The sequence below is a fragment of the Entelurus aequoreus genome, linkage group LG11 (assembly GCF_033978785.1).
Source record: "Entelurus aequoreus isolate RoL-2023_Sb linkage group LG11, RoL_Eaeq_v1.1, whole genome shotgun sequence".
In the NCBI taxonomy this organism is placed as follows: Eukaryota; Metazoa; Chordata; class Actinopteri; order Syngnathiformes; family Syngnathidae; genus Entelurus; species Entelurus aequoreus.
Genome location: NC_084741.1, coordinates 16,660,576 through 16,681,356, shown reverse-complemented (window position 1 = coordinate 16,681,356; position 20,781 = coordinate 16,660,576). Strand labels below are relative to the sequence as shown.

General features: G+C 37.2%; 19 non-coding genes across 19 annotated transcripts; 11 read left to right on the top strand and 8 right to left on the bottom strand.

Moving 5' to 3' along the window:
• Window positions 1-388: 388 nt before the first annotated feature.
• On the bottom strand, window positions 389-460 carry trnap-cgg (transfer RNA proline (anticodon CGG)). The gene has a single exon. It is a non-coding gene; the product is annotated as a tRNA-Pro (tRNA).
• Window positions 461-639: 179 nt separating this feature from the next.
• trnaq-uug (transfer RNA glutamine (anticodon UUG)) lies at window positions 640-711 on the top strand. Its single transcript has one exon. It is a non-coding gene; the product is annotated as a tRNA-Gln (tRNA).
• Window positions 712-3,938: 3,227 nt separating this feature from the next.
• On the bottom strand, window positions 3,939-4,010 carry trnaq-cug (transfer RNA glutamine (anticodon CUG)). The gene has a single exon. It is a non-coding gene; the product is annotated as a tRNA-Gln (tRNA).
• A 585-nt stretch (window positions 4,011-4,595) lies between these two features.
• Window positions 4,596-4,667, bottom strand: trnap-cgg (transfer RNA proline (anticodon CGG)). The gene has a single exon. It is a non-coding gene; the product is annotated as a tRNA-Pro (tRNA).
• Window positions 4,668-4,850: 183 nt separating this feature from the next.
• On the top strand, window positions 4,851-4,922 carry trnaq-uug (transfer RNA glutamine (anticodon UUG)). Its single transcript has one exon. It is a non-coding gene; the product is annotated as a tRNA-Gln (tRNA).
• A 1,153-nt stretch (window positions 4,923-6,075) lies between these two features.
• Window positions 6,076-6,147, top strand: trnaq-uug (transfer RNA glutamine (anticodon UUG)). The gene has a single exon. It is a non-coding gene; the product is annotated as a tRNA-Gln (tRNA).
• Window positions 6,148-6,463: 316 nt separating this feature from the next.
• Window positions 6,464-6,535, bottom strand: trnaq-cug (transfer RNA glutamine (anticodon CUG)). The gene has a single exon. It is a non-coding gene; the product is annotated as a tRNA-Gln (tRNA).
• A 3,647-nt stretch (window positions 6,536-10,182) lies between these two features.
• trnaq-uug (transfer RNA glutamine (anticodon UUG)) lies at window positions 10,183-10,254 on the top strand. Its single transcript has one exon. It is a non-coding gene; the product is annotated as a tRNA-Gln (tRNA).
• A 162-nt stretch (window positions 10,255-10,416) lies between these two features.
• trnap-ugg (transfer RNA proline (anticodon UGG)) lies at window positions 10,417-10,488 on the bottom strand. The gene has a single exon. It is a non-coding gene; the product is annotated as a tRNA-Pro (tRNA).
• A 176-nt stretch (window positions 10,489-10,664) lies between these two features.
• Window positions 10,665-10,736, top strand: trnaq-uug (transfer RNA glutamine (anticodon UUG)). The gene has a single exon. It is a non-coding gene; the product is annotated as a tRNA-Gln (tRNA).
• Window positions 10,737-12,121: 1,385 nt separating this feature from the next.
• trnaq-uug (transfer RNA glutamine (anticodon UUG)) lies at window positions 12,122-12,193 on the top strand. Its single transcript has one exon. It is a non-coding gene; the product is annotated as a tRNA-Gln (tRNA).
• A 317-nt stretch (window positions 12,194-12,510) lies between these two features.
• On the bottom strand, window positions 12,511-12,582 carry trnaq-cug (transfer RNA glutamine (anticodon CUG)). The gene has a single exon. It is a non-coding gene; the product is annotated as a tRNA-Gln (tRNA).
• Window positions 12,583-13,526: 944 nt separating this feature from the next.
• On the top strand, window positions 13,527-13,598 carry trnaq-uug (transfer RNA glutamine (anticodon UUG)). The gene has a single exon. It is a non-coding gene; the product is annotated as a tRNA-Gln (tRNA).
• Window positions 13,599-14,129: 531 nt separating this feature from the next.
• On the bottom strand, window positions 14,130-14,201 carry trnap-cgg (transfer RNA proline (anticodon CGG)). The gene has a single exon. It is a non-coding gene; the product is annotated as a tRNA-Pro (tRNA).
• Window positions 14,202-14,384: 183 nt separating this feature from the next.
• On the top strand, window positions 14,385-14,456 carry trnaq-uug (transfer RNA glutamine (anticodon UUG)). The gene has a single exon. It is a non-coding gene; the product is annotated as a tRNA-Gln (tRNA).
• Window positions 14,457-15,762: 1,306 nt separating this feature from the next.
• trnaq-uug (transfer RNA glutamine (anticodon UUG)) lies at window positions 15,763-15,834 on the top strand. The gene has a single exon. It is a non-coding gene; the product is annotated as a tRNA-Gln (tRNA).
• Window positions 15,835-16,152: 318 nt separating this feature from the next.
• trnaq-cug (transfer RNA glutamine (anticodon CUG)) lies at window positions 16,153-16,224 on the bottom strand. Its single transcript has one exon. It is a non-coding gene; the product is annotated as a tRNA-Gln (tRNA).
• A 944-nt stretch (window positions 16,225-17,168) lies between these two features.
• On the top strand, window positions 17,169-17,240 carry trnaq-uug (transfer RNA glutamine (anticodon UUG)). The gene has a single exon. It is a non-coding gene; the product is annotated as a tRNA-Gln (tRNA).
• A 748-nt stretch (window positions 17,241-17,988) lies between these two features.
• trnaq-uug (transfer RNA glutamine (anticodon UUG)) lies at window positions 17,989-18,060 on the top strand. Its single transcript has one exon. It is a non-coding gene; the product is annotated as a tRNA-Gln (tRNA).
• The last annotated feature ends 2,721 nt before the right edge of the window (window positions 18,061-20,781 follow it).

Sequence of the window (20,781 nt, the reverse complement as noted above, 5' to 3'; positions counted from 1 at the left end):
AATAATACGTTACAGTAATCGAGACGAGACGTAACGAACGCATGAATAATGTTACGGAGATGAAAGAAGGCCGTTTTAGTAATACTCTTAATGTGTGACTCAAACGAGAGAGTTGGGTATTGGGAATTGATAGATTGTCATTGATCCCTTGAGTGTTAATAGGGGACTGAATTTAAATATTGGTTACCTTATTGCACTTTTAACACATATTTACTTTCACTGACATTTTCATACATAGATGAACTAAGGGTTACCAGCTCAGTCCTAGAACAAACTGTGGTCATACATTTAGGTACCACTGTTATTGATCCCTTGAGTGTGTGATGATTGAAAACATTGTGTGTACGAGGAAGAAAGTTATGATTAAAAATTGGACTTAAATACGTAAGGGCTTGTCCGGGAATTGAACCCGGGACCTCCCGCACCCGAAGCGAGAATCATACGACTAGACCAACAAGCCCTGCATGCAACTTTGCCCAACTAATCTCATGAAATGTGAAATTAGGGGACACGATCTGAAATGTTGTGTTAAACTTTTAACCAACATTTTAATTTACTTCCATTTTCATTAAAAAATGTCAAACAATGTTAAATCCAATCAAGTACTCTTTACTGCAGGATCATTTGGATTTCTATACAGGTTCCATGGTGTAATGGTTAGCACTCTGGACTTTGAATCCAGTGATCCAAGTTCAAGTCTTGGTGGAACCAACTTGCACTATTTAAGTGGCAAATTGTTCAGTAATACCACTGTAATTACTTGTGGATCCCTTAAATGTGTAATGTCTGAAAAAACGTTCAAAATCAAGTCTAAAGTCACAAATGTAACAACAACTGTGTGTACGAGGGAAATATTTGATTGAATATAGCAATGGTTCTCAACCTTTTTTCAGTGATGTACCCCCTGTGAACATTTTTTTAATTCAAGTACCCCCTAATCAGAGCAAAGCCTTTTTGGTTGAAAAAAAGAGATAAGGAAGTAAAATACAGCACTATGTCATCAGTTTCTGATTTATTAAATTGTAAACAGTGCAAAATATTGCTCATTTGTAGTGGTCTTTCTTGAACTACTTGGAAAAAAATGTATAAAAATAACAAAAAACTTTTTGTAAAATAAACAAGTGATTCAATTATAAATAAAGATTTCTACACAGAAGTAATCATCAACTTACAGTAAAGTGCCCTCTTTGGGGATTGTCAAAAATGTCCTCTCCTGTTGTTCTCCCCTCTAATGTTTTACAAAAAAGTATGTGCTCATAAATATCGTCAGTATCGATGTATCTGACAAAACCTACAACTTGCGCATTTCCACTGATATCTGTGGATTCATCCAGCTGGACGGAAAATGAGTCGCTAAGTTTTCCAACAACTTGCTCAACAATGTCTTTTCCCATTTGATCTTCTCTCCGGCAAACAGAGTCATTTGATAAAGGCACATTCTTTATTTTCTCGGCTGCGTTTTTATCCAGTATCGTCTCGGCTGGAAGTATCAGCTCTTCAGTGATAGTGAACGGCTTTTTGCAGGGCCGGCCCGTGGCATAGGCCGTATAGGCAAATGCTAAGGGCGCCGTCCATCAGGGGGCGCCACGCCAGTGCCACAAATGTTGGGGAAAAAAAAAAAAAGTTGGTACTATTATTTCTAAATGCAAAAAATAATCCCACGTTAATTAAAATGCAAAGTAAAGCCTATTTAATAGAAATATTATTTGTTACAACATTACGCCCACAACCTCCTCCCCCCGCACGGTGCGCCCCCTCCCTTCCCGTATCATGACTCTTTTTGGACGTCACCACAAATGTCAAAACGGCCAAAACTGTCAGGTGCCCAGGGAAGAAAAAAGAGAAAAGAAGAGGAGGAGAAACGAGAAAAAGACAGAGGTAGCAGGTATACGAGTAACGTTAGCCTACATGAAATTATTTGTCTGTTACAGAATGTGATAGTAACCTGGCTTTTTAGCATTAAGCTAATGTTACATGATTCGGCAATTGCTAATCAATAAATAGCTAGTTCTGTTTTAACGTCGGGTTAATATTGTGGAGGGGGCTAAATTGTTATGGAAAATAATAATGTAACGTTAGGTAATTACAGTACTCCCACCTTACATTCCTCAGGGACATTTGTATTAGATCTTTTAAGCAGGTGTTTTTTGTTTACATTGTTATTGCCTTCTGGTTATCAATCAATCAATCAATGTTTATTTATATAGCCCTAAATCACAAGTGTCTCAAAGGGCTGTACAAGCCACAACGGCATCCTCGGTACAGAGCTAATGTTTGCCCTGCAGGTAATAGTCACGTTTCCACCCCTTTATATATTAGGTATAGTTGTAAGCCTAGTTGTTAAAGTGCACATCATTAATGTTAATTAAGCAATATCACATGAGAGGGAATGCTGTTTTTTAATTTGAGCACTGCTGTGATTCGGTTAAAGATAATCATAACAACATTCTCATATAATATGTTAATTTGCTTTCTTTAAGTAAAAAAAAGGTCAAAGACAAAGCTATTCGGTTTCTTGTGAGTATATACACTTCACCGCCACCTAAAATATTGCCTAGGGCGCCAGAATGGTTAGGGCCAGGCCTGGCTTTTTGGCTTTAGCAACAAGCAAAGACACCACGTAAGAAGCCTCCAGGGCTTTGGCTGATGTTGTGGAGGCTTTCCGCATCGTGTCTTGAGATGACCTGAATTCATTTAGTCTCCTCTTTAAAAAATCAGGTGGCTTACCGACATGGCAAGCGTGTTTTGTCCGGAGATGCCGCTGAAGATGTGCGGGCTTCATGCCGCTGTTAGCTAACATTTCTCCACAGAAAATACACAATGCCTTGGGGGGTTACAACTCGAAGCCGTAAATCCCAATAACACTTATTCTTTGGAATACTGTCTGAATTTTGCCGGCTCAGATTTGGCCTTCTTTGGCACATGTTCCTCCTTGTTTTCAGCTGCATTACTGCTACGCTTTAACCAAGCCTCCATTGTTTTCTACATCGTTGATTGACAGTTGGTGCCGCGTGGCACCGCCAGGTAGGATCAAACCATTATGGCATGAGCCATGGGGGAAACTCTTGAGCTTATGGTAATGAATGGAATAGCCTACTTGGTTTTAATGTTCAGTTTATGAACTTACATTCATATTTTGTTGAAGTATTATTCAATAAATATATTTATAAAGGATTTTTGAATTGTTGCTATTTTTATCCATCCATCCATTTTCTACCGCTTATTCCCTTCAGGGTTGCGGGGGCGCTGGAGCCTATCTCAGCTACAATCGGGCGGAAGGCGGGGTACACCCTGGACAAGTCGCCACCTCATCGCAGGGCCAACACAGATAGACAGACAACATTCACACTCACATTCACACACTAGGGCCAATTTTAGTGTTGCTATTTTTAGATTATTAAAAAAAAAATCTTACGTACCGCTTGGCATACCTTCAAGTACCCCCAGGGGTACGTGTACCCCCATTTGAGAAACACTGGAATATAGCACCCGAAGTGAGAATCATACGACTAGACCAACAAGCCCTGTAAAATAATGTGGCAAAAATCTTTAAAAAAATAACATATTTTAATGGACGACACTATTTGAAATTGTGCTTTTAACACACATTTTCATGCATAAATAAACTGACGGTTTACGACCTCAGTCCTAGAACAAATAGAGCTCGTAAGTTGAGACACAACTGTATTTATTTCAGAGGTTTTTATTGATCTCTTGAGTGTGTGATGTATGGAATATTAAGGGAAAAGTTTAAAATCAAGTTTAAAGTCACAAATGTAAAGACAACTGTGTGTACGAGGGACAATGTTGTGACTAAAAACAGGACTTATAAACATATAAGAGTACGTTTGAGTAAAAATTAGATTCACTCCCTTTTTCATGCCATAAATACTCAGATGGAGGTCATACTGAACACTAATCACTGTAATGTGACAAGAAGGTTCCACCAAGACTCGAACTTGGATCACTGGATTCAGAGTCCAGAGTGCTAACCATTACACCATGGAACCTGTAAATGTACATGTAAAACAATGTGATCCTACAGTACACAGTACTTGATTTGATTTGATAGATTGTCATTGATCCCTTGAGTGTGTGATGTCTGAAAAAAGGAGATAAAAGTTCAAAATTAAGTTCACAGTCAAAAATGGAAAAAAACAAACAAACATATGACTATGTGTGTACGAGAGAAAAATAAATGACCGAAAACATGACTTAAATACATAAGAGTTAGTCCAGGAATTGAACCAAGAATCTCTCACACCCTCAGCAAGAAATGGACAGATCAACAAACCCTGAAATAAGTTTTTTCAAAAAATCTCACTATAAATGTGAGATTTTAATAGGGGACACAACCTAAAACTTGGTTACCTTATTGCACTTTTAAACATATTTAGATTCACTGACATTTTCATACATAGATGAACTAAGGGTTACCAGCTCAGTCCTAGAACAAACTGTGGTCATACATTTAGGTACAACTTGAGTGTGTGATGTTTGAAAAAAATGTTAAAATCAGGTCTAAAGTCACGAATGTACGACAACTGTGTGTACGAGGAATATAGATATGATTAAAATAAGACTTATAAAGATGAGGGCTTGTCCGGGAATTGAACCCGGGACCTCTCGCACCCGAAGCGAGAATCATACGACTAGACCAACAAGCCCTGCATACATGTGTGCCCAACTAATCTCATGAAATGTGAAATAACGGGACATGCTCTGAAATAATGTGGTAAACTTTTAGGCAACATTTTAATTTACTACCATTTTTATGGAAAAATGTCAAACAAAATCTGTTATATCCAATCAAGTACTCTTTACTGCAGGATCATTTGGGTTATTATACAGGTTCCATGGTGTAATGGTTAGCACTCTGGACTTTGAATCCAGTGATCCAAGTTCAAGTCTTGGTGGAACCAGCTTCCAGTACTTAAGTGGCAACTTAGGAGTTGATAAACTTTTATGGAACAAGACTTTTGATAGATTGTCATTGATCCCTTGAGTGTGTGATGTCTGAAAAAAAGGATATAAAAGTTCAAAATTAAGTTCACAGTCAAAAATCTAACCTGCGGGAGAGTCGTCAGCTTGAAGCGTCCCTCTGTCTCGGACTCTCTCGTCGTCATGTGACATGAGTGCATGTCTGTTATGATTTTGCTTACGAGTTTATCTTGCCTCTGATTGGCCCGTCTGTAATGTTTCAACCTAACCTTAGCCAATCATCATGGATTTTCTCCATATGTATGGATGTTCTCAATCATCCAGGTTATTGTATTTTCTCCGTACGTTCTCTCTCTCATCTTCTCTCTATGTAGCTTTGATGTAAGCTACCTCGCTACATGGGTCTAAAAGTAGCTAAGCTACAAGAAAAGCTTGATTTCATGAGTAACCGCCAAGCTACTGGAAAATGTAGTTGAGCTACGTAGCTTAGCTACATGTAGCGTGTTACTGCCCATCACTGTATATATATATATATATATATATATATATATATATATGTATATAAATATGCCAACCCCTAAAACATGATTTCCCAACAAATTTCATGAAATGTGAGATTTTAATAGGGGACACAATCTGGAACTTGGTTACCTTATTGCACTTTTAACACATATTTATATTCGCTGACATTTTCATACATAGATGAATTAAGGGTTACCAGCTCAGTCCTAGAACAAACTGTGGTCATAAATTTAGGTACCGCTGTTATTGATCCCTTGAGTGTGTGATGTTTGAAAAAAAATGTTAAAATCAAGTCTAAAGTCACGAATGTACGACAACTGTGTGTACGAGGAAGAAAGTTATAAATGAAAATAGGACTTATAAAAATTAAGGCTTGTACAGGAATTGAACCCGGGACCTCTCGCACCCGAAGCGCGAATTATACGACTAGACTAACAAGCCCTGCATACATGCCTACCCAAATAATCTCATAAAATGTGAAATAAGGGGACACGATCTGAAATGTTGTGGTACACTTTTAAGCAACATTTTAATTTACTACCATTTTCATGAAAAAATGTCAAACAATCCAATCAAGTACTGTTTACTGCAGGATCATTTGGATTATATACAGGTTCCATGGTGTAATGGTTAGCACTCTGGACTTTGAATCCAGTGATCCAAGTTCAAGTCTTGGTGGAACCAACTTGCAGTAAGTCGAAGTAGTCCAGTACTCAGTAATAATACTGTAATTCATTAGATTTTTTTTATGAATCCCTTGAGTGTGATGTCTGAAAAAATGGTCAAAATCAATTCTAAAGTCACAAATGTAACGACAATTTTGTGCACTAAGGAATAATTTGTGACTAAAAACATGACTTATAAACATAAAAGGAGCACAATTTGAAACTGCACTACAACATTGTACTTTTAGGCCAAATTAAGATGTGCTGTTTTTTTCATGCAAACAACTTTCAAATGGAGGTCTTAGTGAACCACTAAGCTCTGTAATGTTACAAGAAGGTTCCACCAAGACTTGAACTTGGATCACTGGATTCAGAGTCCAGAGTGCTAACCATTACACCATGGAACCTGTAAATGTACATGTAAAACAATGTGATCCTACAGTACACAGTACTTGATTGGATTTAATGGATGTTCATTTTAACAATTCGTGGAACAAGACTTTCCAACAAAACTCATGAATTCTGAGATTTTAATAGGAGACACAATCTGAAACTCAGTTACATTATTGCAATTTTAAAGGCCTACTGAAATGATTTTTTTTTATTTAAACGGGGATAGCAGATCCATTCTATGTGTCATACTTGATCATTTCGCGATATTGCCATATTTTTGCTGAAAGGATTTAGTATAGAACAACGACGATAAAGTTCGCAACTTTTGGTCGCTGATAAAAAAAAAGCCTTGCCTGTACCAGAAGTAGCGTGACGTCACAGGTTGAAGGGCTGCTCACATTTTCCTATTGTTTACACCAGCAGCGAGAGAGATTCGGACCGAGAAAGCGACGATTACCCCATTAATTTGAGCGAGGATGAAAGATTTGTGGATGAGGAACGTGAAAGTGAAGGACTAGCATGCAGTGCAGAACGTATCTTTTTTCGCTCTGACCATAACTTAGGTTCAAGCTGGCTCATTGGATTCCACACTCTCTCCTTTTTCTATTGTGGATCACGGATTTGTAATTTAAACCACCTCGGATACTATATCCTCTTGAAAATGAAAGTTGAGAACACGAAATGGATATTCACAGTGACTTTTATCTCCACGACAATACATCGACGAAGCTCTTTAGCTACGGAGCTAACGTGATAGCGTCCGGCTTAACTGCATATAGAAACAAAACAAATAAGTCCCTGACTGGAAGGATAGACAGAAGATCAACAATACTACCAAACTCTGGACATGTAACTACACGGTTAATGCTTTCCAGCTTGGCGAAGCCTAGCAATGCTGTTGCTAACGACGCCATTGAAGCTAATTTAGCTACGGAACCTCGACAGAGCTATGCTAAAAACATTAGCTCTGCACCTACGCCAGCTCTCATCTGCTCATCACGACTCGTGCTCACCTGCGTTCCAGCGATCGACGGTACGATGAAGGACTTCACCCGATCACCGATGCGGTCGGCGGTCCGGAGACGGAGGAAGTCATGGTGAGGTCGTTCGGCTAGCGCGTCTGCTATCCTCAAAGTCCTCCTGGTTGTGTAGCTGTAGTATACAACTTTCTTCTTTGCAGTCTCCATTGTTCATTAAACAAATTGCTAAAGATTCACCAACACAGATGTCCAAAATACTGTGGAATTTTGATATGAAAACAGAGCTTTTTGTATTGGATTCAATGGGCTCCGAATACTTCCGCTTCAACCGTTGACGTCACGCGCAAACGTCATCATATCGAAATGTTTTCAGCCGAAGTTTGCCGGGAAATTTAAAATTGCACTTTCTTTCTTTCTTTCTTTCTTTTAGTTTATTTCGAACATGAACACATTTACATCATAATACATCACACGATTTCATATCATTTCATTTACATCATGCCCGAAAAGGAGTAGGAAGAAGCAGAGCTTATTTAATCCTACCCCTTTCCCACTTCAAAGCGTTTACAATTATATAAAATCATTTACTGACCTTTTTATATAATAAAATAACATCTATGAATTAGTATATAAAACAGTTTGTAATATGTAATTAATTAATTCAGTCATTATTAACATACTGAGATGAAGAATATTTTCAATAAGGTTGGAAGTTTTTCTCATAATTCTTCTTCTTTGTACTTTGTAAGCACTATTAATTTAAACAACCTCTTAAACTGGATCATGTCAGTACAATTTTTAACTTCTTTACTTAATCCATTCCATAATTTAATTCCACATACTGTTATGCTAAAAGTTTTAAGTGTTGTACGTGCATATAAATGTTTTAAATTATTTTTTCCTCTAAGGTTATATTTCTCCTCTTTAGTTGAGAAGAAATGTTGTACATTCTTTGGTAGCAGGTTATAGATTGCTTTGTACATCATTTTAGCTGTTTGCAATTTTACCAAATCACCAAACTTTAATATTTTTGACTTAATAAAAATAAAGGGTTTGTATGTTCTCTATATCCAACATTATGTATTATTCTAACTGATCTTTTTTGTAACATGGTTAACGAATGTAGCGCACATTTGTAGTTATTTCCCCATATTTCTGCACAATAACTCAGATATGGTAACACTAGTGAGCAGTAGAGAATATGAAGTGATTTTTGGCCCAGGACGTGTTTTGTTTTATTCATTATTGAAATGTTTTTTGCTACCTTATGTTGTATGTTTTGTATATTAGATTTCCAGTTCATTTTATCATCTATTAATACTCCCAAAAATCTGGTTTCTTTTACCCTTTCGATGTCTACACCGTCTATTTGTATTTGCGTATGATGCTCTTTCCTACTATTACCAAATAGCATTATTTTAGTTTTACTGAGATTCAAAGATAGTCTGTTTTTGTCAAACCATCTTTTTAATTTGTTCATTTCTTCTGTTAATATTTGTATGATCTTCTGTGTGTTCTCTCCTGAACAGAAAGCAGTTGTATCATCTGCAAATAAAACTAACTTTAAGTCCTTTGTAACTTTACAAATGTCGTTTATACAAAGATTAAACAACTTTGGTCCCAGTATTGATCCCTGCGGCACACCACAGGATATATCTAGCCGTGTTGACATACGTTCACCCATCTTCACATGTTGCTTCCTGTTGGTTAAATAGCTTCTTACCCAGTTCAAGACCAAACCTCTGATGCCATATCGTTCTAATTTTTGTATTAAAATATCATGATTAATTGTATCAAATGCTTTATAAGTTAACCCGGCCGTATTGGCATGTGTTGCAATGTTAAAATTTCATCATTGATATATAAACTATCAGACTGTGTGGTCGGTAGTAGTGGCTTTTAGTAGGCCTTTAACACATATTTAGATTCACTGACATTTTCATACTTAGATAAACTACGGGTTTCCAGCTCAGTTCTAAAACAAACTGTGGTCAGAAGTTTAGACACCACTGTGGTACTAATAGTGATATTAATAATGTTATGTTTATTTTGTTTAGTACGCCTTAAATAATTTCGATCACATCTAGGAATTGATATGATGGGGATCTTGAGATTATTTTTTTGGTGTTGCGATCGATTGAACGCATCATAATTTGCCACTTCAGTAGAATGCATTTTCACATCTGGCACAGTCACTACAGAAAAAACATTATATGAGTTATGTATTATTCTAAAAGAAATGCTATGTGCGTAGGAATTTTCCAGTCTTGTGCTGGTTAGTTCTATCTTTACTGACTCCTCACCCGGACTAACAGACACTGTAATTGCCTGTGTCCGAGCTTGCTCTAGTGTAGTTAGTCAAGTGTGACTTAACCAGTAATCTATGTTCCTAGGTAGAGTGATGGTGCCTTCCCGGTTAGAGTGAAGGAGGTCCCTCATCAGCAAAAACTGTTTGCCCCAGAAGGAGGGCCAATTATCAATAAACCTTAGTCCCTGTTTTCTACATCAACTAGCCAGCCACTTGTTAAGCGAGAATAATCTGCTTTATCTCTCATCATTGCCTCTCGCAGGCAGGGGGCCAGAGACAAGTAATCGATCGTATCAAGGTGTCAATGAGAATCTATTAAATGTCATCAATACTGTTTAATGTTGGATCACTTTCTTTTAGCTGAGGATATGCAGGTTCCATGGTGTAATGGTTAGCACTCTGGACTTTGAATCCAGTGATCCAAGTTCAAGTCTTGGTGGAACCAACTTGCAGCACTTAAGTGGCAATGTAGGAGTTGATAGATTCTTATTGATCCCTCAAGTGTGTGATGTTTAAAAAAATGGTCACAAGTCTAAAGTCACAAATGTACGACAACTGTGTGTATGAGGAAGAAAGTTATGATTGAAAATAGGACTTATAAACATGAGGGCTTGTCCGGGAATTGAACCCGGGACCTCTCGCACCCAAAGCGAGAATCAGACCACTAGACCAACAAGCCCTACATACATGTTTGACTAAATAATCTCATGAAATTAGAGGACCCGATCTAAAATTTTGTGGTAAACTTTTAAGCAACATTTTAATTTACTACCATTTTCATGAAAAAATGTCAAACAAAATCTGTTATATCCAATCAAGTAATGTTTACTGCAGGATCATTTGGGTTTTTATACAGGTTCCATGGTGTAATGGTTAGCACTCTGGACTTTGAATCCAGTGATCCAAGTTCAAGTCTTGGTGGAACCAACTTGCAGTAAATGAGGTAATAAGGTACTCAGTAATAATACTGTAATTTAATGGATAGTTTTTTTATTAATCCCTTGAGTGTGTGATGTCTGAAAATATGGTCAAAATCAATTCTAAAGTCAAAAATGTAACGAAAATTTTGTCTAAGAAGGAACAATTTGTGACTAAAAATAGGACTTGAGTGTGTGATATCAGAAAAAAAGGATATAAAAGTTCAAAATGAAGTTCACAGTCAAAAATCTAACCTGCGGGAGAGTCGTCAGCTTGAAGCGTCCCTCTGTCTCGGACTCTCTCGTCATCATGTGACATGAGTGCATGTCTGTTATGATTTTGCTTACGAGTTTATCTTGCCTCTGATTGGTCCGTCTGTAATGTTTCAACCTAACCTTAGCCAATCATCGTGGATTTTCTCCATATGTATGGATGTTCTCAATCTTCCAGGTCATTGTATTTTCTCCGTACGTTCTCTCTCTCATCTTCTCTCTATGTAGCTTTGATGTAAGCTACCTCGCTACATGGGTCTAAAAGTAGCTAAGCTACAAGAAAAGCTTGATTTGATGAGTAACCGCCAAGCTACTGGAAAATGTAGTTGAGCTACGTAGCTTAACTACATGTAGCGTGTTACTGCCCATCACTGTATGTATATATATATATATATATATATATATATATATATATATATATATATATATATATATATATATATATATATATATATATATATATATATATATATATATATATATATATATATATATATATATATATATATATATATATATATATATATATATATATATATATATATATATGTATATAAATATGCCAACCCCTAAAACATGATTTCCCAACAAATTTCATGAAATGTGAGATTTTAATAGGGGACACAATCTGGAACTTGGTTACCTTATTGCACTTTTAACACATATTTATATTCGCTGACATTTTCATACATAGATGAACTAAGGGTTACCAGCTCAGTCCTAGAACAAACTGTGGTCATAAATTTAGGTACCGCTGTTATTGATCCCTTGAGTGTGTGATGTTTGAAAAAAAATGTTAAAATGAAGTCTAAAGTCACGAATGTACGACAACTGTGTGTACGAGGAAGAAAGTTATGACTGAAAATAGGACTTATAAAAAGTAAGGCTTGTACAGGAATTGAACCCGGGACCTCTCGCACCCGAAGCGCGAACGACTAGACTAACAAGCCCTGCTTCCATGTTTGCCCAAATAATCTCATAAAATGTGAAATAAGGGGACACCATCTGAAATGTTGTGGTACACTTTTAAGCAACATTTTAATTTACTACCATTTTCATGAAAAAATGTCAAACAATCCAATCAAGTACTGTTTACTGCAGGATCATTTGGTATAAAGTGCAGGTTCCATGGTGTAATGGTTAGCACTCTGGACTTTGAATCCAGTGATCCAAGTTCAAATCTTGGTGGAACCAACTTGCAGTAAATGAAGTAGTACAGGACCCAGTAATAATACTGTACTTCATTAGGTTTTTTTTATGAATCCCTTGAGTGTGTGATGTCTGAAAAAATGGTCAAAATCAATTCTAAAGTCACAAATGTAACGACAAGTTTGTGCACAAAGGAATAATTTGTGACTAAAAACAGGACTTATAAACATAAAAGGAGCACCACTTGAAACTGCACTACAACATTGTACTTTTAGGCCAAATTAAGATGTGCTGTTTTTTTCATGCAAACAACTTTCAAATGGAGGTCTTAGTGAACCACTAAGCTCTCTAATGTTACAAGAAGGTTCCACCAAGACTTGAACTTGGATCACTGGATTCAGAGTCCAGAGTGCTAACCATTACACCATGGAACCTGTAAATGTACATGTAAAACAATGTGATCCTACAGTACACAGTATTTGATTGGATTTAATGGATGTTCATTTTAACAAGCCGTGGAACAAGACTTTCCAACAAAAGTCATGAATTCTGAGATTTTAATAGGGGACACAATCTGAAACTCGGTTACCTTATTGCACTTTTAACACATATTTAGATTCAATTACATTTTCCCACTTAGATGAACTAAGGGTTACCAGCTCAGTTCTAGAACAAACGGTGGTCAGAAGTTTAGACACCACTGTAGTACTAATAGTGATATTAATAATGTTATGTTTATTTTAAGTAGTATGCCTTAAATAATTTCGATCACATCTAGGAATTGATATGATGGGGATCTTGAGATTATTTGCTTGGTGTTGCGATCGATTGAACGCGTCATAATTTGCCACCTCAGTAGAATGCATGTTCACTTCTGGCACAGTCACTACAGAAAAAACATTATATGAGTTATGTATTATTCTAAGAGAAATGCTATGTGCGTAGGAATTTTCCAGTCTAGTGCTGGTTAGTTTTATCTTACTGTAACTGACTCCTCACCCGGACTAACAGACACTGTAATTGGATGTGTCCGAGCTTGCTCTAGTGTAGTTAGTCAAGTGTGACTTAACCAGTAATCTATGTTTCTAGGTAGAGTGATGGTGCCTTCCCGGTTAGAGTGAAGGAGGTCCCTCATCAGCAAACCCGGTTTGCCCCAGAAAGAGGGCCAATTATCATTAAATGTTAGTCCCTGTTTTCTACATCAACTAGCCAGCCACTTGTTAAGCGAGAATAATCTGCTATACCTCTCATCATTGCCTCTCGCAGGCAGGGGGCCAGAGACAAGTAATCGATCGTATCAAGGTGTCAATGAGAATCTATTAAATGTCATCAATACTGTTTAATGTTGGATCTTTTTTTTTTTAGCTGAGGATATACAGGTTCCATGGTGTAATGGTTAGCACTCTGGACTTTGAATCCAGTGATCCAAGTTCAAGTCTTGGTGGAACCAACTTGCAGTACTTAAGTGGCTATTTAGAAAATGATAGTTTCTTATGGATCCCTTGAGTGTGTGATGTTTAAAAAAATGGTCACAATCACATCTAAAGTCACAAATGTAATGACAATTGTGTACGAGGGAAAAGCAATAACTGAAAACCGGACACAAACACAAAAGAGCTTGTCCAAGATTTGAACCCAGGCCATTTCTCACACCCTGACCAAGAAGTCCTGGAACAAGACTTATTAACAAATCTCATGACATGTGAGGTTTCAATGGAAGACATAATCTGAAACTTGGTTACCTTATTGCACTTTTAACACATATTTAGATTCACTGACATTTTCATACATAGATGAACTAAGGGTTACCAGCTCAGTCCTAGAAAAAACTGTGGTCATAAATTTAGGTAGCACTGTTATTGATCCCTTGAGTGTGAAATGTTTGAAAAAATTGTTAAAATCAAGTCTAAAGTCACGGATGTACGACAACTGTGTGTATGAGGAAGAAAGTCATGATTGAAAATAGGACTTATAAACATGAGGGCTTGTCCGGGAATTGAACCCGGGACCTCTCGCACCCGAAGCGAGAATCATACGACTAGACCAACAAGCCCTACATACACATTTGACTAAATAATCTCATGAAATGTGAAATTAGAGGACCCGATCTAAAATTTTGTGGTAAACTTTTAAGCAACATTTTAATTTACTTCCATTTTCATGAAAAAATGTCAAACAAAATCTGTTATATTCAATCAAGTATTCTTTACTGCAGGATCATTTGGATTTTTATACAGGTTCCATGGTGTAATGGTTAGCACTCTGGACTTTGAATCCAGTGATCCAAGTTCAAGTCTTGGTGGAACCAACTTGCAGTAAATGATGTAATAAGGTACTCAGTAATAATACTGTAACTTAATAGATAGTTTTTTTATGAATCCCTTGAGTGTGTGATGTCGGAAAAAATGGTCAAAATTAATTCTAAAGTCAAAAATGTAACGAAAATTTTGTCTAAGAAGGAACAATTTGTGACTAAAAATAGGACTTGAGTGTGTGATATCAGAAAAAAAGGATATAAAAGTTCAAAATGAAGTTCACAGTCAAAAATCTAACCTGCGGGAGAGTCGTCAGCTTGAAGCGTCCCTCTGTCTCGGACTCTCTCGTCATCATGTGACATGAGTGCATGTCTGTTATGATTTTGCTTACGAGTTTATCTTGCCTCTGATTGGTCCGTCTGTAATGTTTCAACCTAACCTTAGCCAATCATCGTGGATTTTCTCCATATGTATGGATGTTCTCAATCTTCCAGGTCATTGTATTTTCTCCGTACGTTCTCTCTCTCATCTTCTCTCTATGTAGCTTTGATGTAAGCTACCTCGCTACATGGGTCTAAAAGTAGCTAAGCTACAAGAAAAGCTTGATTTGATGAGTAACCGCCAAGCTACTGGAAAATGTAGTGGAGCTACGTAGCTTAACTACATGTAGCGTGTTACTGCCCATCACTATATATATATATATATATATATATATATATATATATATATATATATATATATATATATATATATATATATATATATATATATATATATATATATGTATAAATATGCCAACCCCTAAAACATGATTTCCCAACAAATTTCATGAAATGTGAGATTTTAATAGGGGACACAATCTGGAACTTGGTTACCTTATTGCACTTTTAGCACATATTTATATTCACTGACATTTTCATACATAGATAAACTAAGGGTTACCAGCTCAGTCCTAGAACAAACTGTGGTCATAAATTTAGGTACCGCTGTTATTGATCCCTTGAGTGTGTGATGTTTGAAAAAAAATTTTAAAATCAAGTCTAAAGTCACGAATGTACGACAACTGTGTGTACGAGGAAGAAAGTTATGATTGAAAATAGGACTTATAAAAATAAAGGCTTGTACAGGAATTGAACCCTGGACCTCTCGCACCCGAAGCGCGGATCATACGACTAGACTAACAAGCCCTGCATACATGTTTGCCCAAATAATCTCATAAAATGTGAAATAAGGGGACACGATCTGAAATGTTGTGGTACACTTTTAAGCAACATTTTAATTTACTACCATTTTCATGAAAAAATGTCAAACAATCCAATCAAGTACTGTTTACTGCAGGATCATTTGGTATAAAGTGCAGGTTCCATGGTGTAATGGTTAGCACTCTGGACTTTGAATCCAGTGATCCAAGTTCAAATCTTGGTGGAACCAACTTGCAGTAAATGAAGTAGTACAGGACCCAGTAATAATACTGTACTTCATTAGATTTTTTTTATGAATCCCTTGAGTGTGTGATGTCTGAAAAAAATGGTCAAAATCAATTCTAAAGTCACAAATGTAACGACAATTTTGTGCACAAAGGAATAATTTGTGACTAAAAACAGGACTTATAAACATATAAGGAGCACAATTTGAAACTGCACTACAACATTGTACTTTTAAGCCAAATTAAGATGTGCTGTTTTTTTCATGCAAACAACTTTCAAACAGAGGTCTTAGTGAACCACTAAGCTCTGTAATGTTACAAGAAGGTTCCACCAAGACTTGAACTTGGATCACTGGATTCAGAGTCCAGAGTGCTAACCATTACACCATGGAACCTGTAAATGTACATGTAAAACAATGTGATCCTGCAGTACAAAGGGTTTGATTGGATTTAATGGATGTTCATTTTGACAAGCCGTGGAACAAGACTTTCCAACAAAAGTCATGAATTCTGAGATTTTAATAGGGGACACAATCTGAAACTCGGTTACCTTATTGCACTTTTAACACATATTTAGATTCAATGACATTTTCCTACTTAGATGAACTAAGGGTTACCAGCTCAGTCCTAGAACAAACTGTGGTCAGAAGTTTAGACACCACTGTAGTACTAATAGTGATATTAATAATATTATGTTTATTTTGTGTAGTACGCCTTAAATTATTTCGATCACATCTAGGAATTGATATGATGGGGATCTTGAGATTATTTATTTGGTGTTGCGATCGATTGAACGCGTCATAATTTGCCACCTCAGTAGAATGCATGTTCACATCTGGCACAGTCACTACAGAAAAAACATTATATGAGTTATGTATTATTCTAAGAGAAATGCTATGTGCGTAGGAATTTTCCAGTCTAGTGCTGGTTAGTTTTAGCTTAACTGACTCCTCACCCGGACTAACAGACACTGTAATTGCCTGTGTCCGAGCTTGCTCTAGTGTAGTTAGTCAAGTGCGACTTAACCAGTAATCTATGTTGCTAGATAGAGTGATGGTGCCTTCCCGGTTAGAGTGAAGGAAGTCCCTCATCAGCAAACCCGGTTTGCCCCAGAAAGAGGGCCAATCATCAATAAATGTTAGTCCCTGTTCTCTACATCAACTGGCCAGCCACTTGTTAAGTGAGAATAATCTGCAATACCTCTCTCTCATCATTGCCTCTCGCAGGCAGGGGGCCAGAGACAAGTAATCGATCGTATCAAGGTGTCAATGACAATCTATTAAATGTCATCAATACTGTTTAATGTTGGATCTTTTTTTTTTTTAGCTGAGGATATACAGGTTCCATGGTGTAATGGTTAGCACTCTGGACTTTGAATCCAGTGATCCAAGTTCAAGTCTTGGTGGAACCAACTTGCAGCACTTAAGTGGCAATTTAGGAATTGATAGATTTTTATGGATCCCTCGAGTGTGTGATGTTTAAAAAAATGGTCACAATCATATCTGAAGTCACAAATGTAATGACAATTGTGTATTAGGAAAACGTAATGACTGAAAACAGGACTCAAACACAAAAGAGCTTGTCCAAGATTTGAACCCAGGCCATCTCTCACACCCTGACCAAGAAGTCCTGGAACAAGACTTATTAACAAATCTCATGACATGTGAGGTTTCAATGGAGGACATAATCTGAAGCTCAGTTACCTTATTGCACTTTTAACATATATTTAGATTCACTGACATGTTCATACATGTATGAACTAAGGGTTACCAGCTCAGTCCTAGAACAAACTGTGGTCATACATTTAGGTACCGCTGTTATTCATCCCTTGAGTGTGTGATGTTTGAAAACATTGTGCGTATGAGGAAGAAAGTTATGATTAAAAATTGGACTTAAATACACGAGGGCTTGTCCGGGAATTGAACCTGGGACCTCTCGCACCCAAAGCGAGAATCATACGACTAGACCAACAAGCCCTGCAATCAGCATTGCCCAACTAATCTCATGAAATGTGAAATTGGGGGACACAATCTGAAATTTTGTGTTAAACTTTTAACCAACATTTTAATTTACTACCATTTTCATGAAAAAATATCAAACAAAATCTGTTATATCCAATCAAGTACTCTTTACTGCAGGATCATTTGGGTAATTATACAGGTTTCATGGTGTAATGGTTAGCACTCTGGACTTTGAATCCAGTGATCCAAGTTCAAGTCTTGGTGGAACCAACTTGCACTATAGAAGAGGCAAATTGTTCAGTATTACAACTGTAATTTCTTTGATGGATTTTTATGGATCCCTTAAATGTGTGACATCTGAAAAAATTTTTTAAATCAAGTCTAAAGTCACAAATGTAACAACAACTGTGTGTACGAGGGAAATATTTGCTTGAATATAGCACCCGAAGTGAGAATCATACAACTAGACCAACAAGTCCTGTAAAATAAAGTGTCAAACATCTTTAAAAAATAAAATATTTTAATAGACGACACTTTTTGAAATTGAAATTTTAACACATATTTCGATTGACTACCATTTTCATGCATAAATAAACTGAGGGTTTACGACCTCAGTCCTAGAACAAATAGAGCTCGTAAGTTGAGACACAACTGTATTTATTTCAGAGATCTTTATTGATCTCTTAAGTGTGTGATGTATGGAATATTAAGGGAAATGTTTAAAATCAAGTTTAAAGTCACAAATGTAAAGACAACCGTGTGTACGAGGTAACAAGTTGTGACTAAAAACAGGACTACAACATTTTACTATTGGGTCTAATTTATATTCACTCCCTTTTTTCACGTAACAAATATATTCAAATGGAATTTATACTTAACACTCTAAAGTTACAAGATGGCTCCACCAAGACTTGAAATTGGATCACTGGATTCAGAGTCCAGAGTGCTAACCATTACACCATGGAACCTGTAAATGTACATGTAAAACAATGTGATCCTACAGTACACAGTACTTGATTGGATTTGATAGATTGTCATTGATCCCCTCGAGTGTGTGATGTCAAAATAAAGGAGATACAAGTTTAAATCAAGTTAAGAGTAAAAAATGGATGTGTGTACGAGGTAACAAGTCGTGACTGAAAACAGGAATTAAAGACTTCGGCGTTTGTCCAGGATTTCAACACAGGGCGTCTCTCACCTTGTGCGAGAATCCTATGACGAGAACAAAAAGCCTTTCCAACAAAACTCATGCGATCTGAGATTTTAATAGGGGACTGAATTTAAATGTTGGTTACTTTTAACACATATTTAGATTCAGTGACATTTTCTTTTTTTTTTTTTTTTTTTTTTTTTTTTTTTTTTTTTATAATGTCCTGCCCAGCTTCTCGGGCAAATCATATAGCAGATGTAGATGCCCATATCGGCTGTTCAGATTTACTTTACAAAAGAGAAGTGTAGGATACTTTTCTTGTTGCCTTACTTGTATTTTGACTTTATTAAATGTATTTATATTATCATTTGGTGCAGCCGGGCCGGAGCAGGAGGGGATAGAAAGAGAGAAAAAGGAAGACAGAGGGGGGAATTGTGGGGACAAGAGGGGGATTAGACAGAGAGACAAAAACAACAACAGCAAACACAACAACAACAACAACAGAGCAACATCAGCAAATACGACATGTACAAATATGATGGTAAAAGTAATAGCAAATAAGCAGTTAGCGAAAATTTAAAAAAAAAAAAAAATACAGAAATGACAATGAGCATTATTACACTAAAAATGGAGCAATATGAATACCAATAGAAATAGTGCTATTGATAATAAACAATACCAGTACTTTACCTTTATTATCAACAATACAATTGTTCAAATGCAACAATACATATACATAATGATAACTTGAGATACGAAAGAATGCAGAAAAATGGAGGGGAAGAAAGAGAAGCAACCTTAACCTTGTAGATTGTTATAGTAACAATAGGTTAAGCTTTGTCAGTGTGCCATGTGTTATACCCAGTTTACCCTAGGGCAACAACGTTAATATATGTTTGATGAAACGTGATTATGTGCATGAGTGTATGTGTGCATATGTACTTGTATATGTACAGTATGTGTATGTGTGCTTGTACAGTGAATGTATATGTACAGTATGTGTATATGTGTGTACAGCGAATGTATATGTACAGTATGTGTATACAGTATGTGTGTTTGAACAGTGAATGTATATGTACAGTATGTGTAAATGTGTGTTTGTACAGTGAATGTATATGTACAGTATATGTATGTGTGTGTTTGTACAGTGAATGTATGTGTAGTATGTGTGTGTTTGTACAGTGAATGTATATGTACAGTATGTGTATATGTATGTTTTTACAGTGAATGTATATGTACAGTATGTGTATACAGTATGTTTGTATAATGAATGTGCGTGTGGATGTACGAACTTTGAGTGTGTAAATATGTACTGTATTTATTTGTATATGTATGTGGGAGCGTAGGTACCTATGTATGTCTGTATGTATGTGTGTGAGTATATGTGAATTTGCATGTACAATACATTTGACTCCCAGTGTGTGCGGGAGCCAGAGTACGGCCCCAGCCTCCCCGAGAGCCCATCCCACAAACAGTAGGTGTGGTGCCCAGGGAACCAGGGGCCACCGCCCCCACGTAGCCAAGCCGGACAGCAACAGGAACCCCAGAGCCTGGCCCACCGTGCCGCCCACAAGGGCCAGCAGCAGGCCGCAGACAGACGCACCCGGCAGAGGACAAGGCACGAGAAAAACAGGGGGCAGCCAGACCCCAAGCCAGCGAGAGACCACACCCCACACGGACAGAAAGGCGGGACGCCCCGCCCGAGGGGCCCGGAGACCCCCCGCAACCGGACGGGAAGACCGCCCCCGCCCCACCGGCAACAGGGCCCCCACGAGCCCCCCCCCCACCCCCGGAGAGCGCGGCGAGGCCAGCCCACGGCCACCCCACCCAAGCCGGCCGCT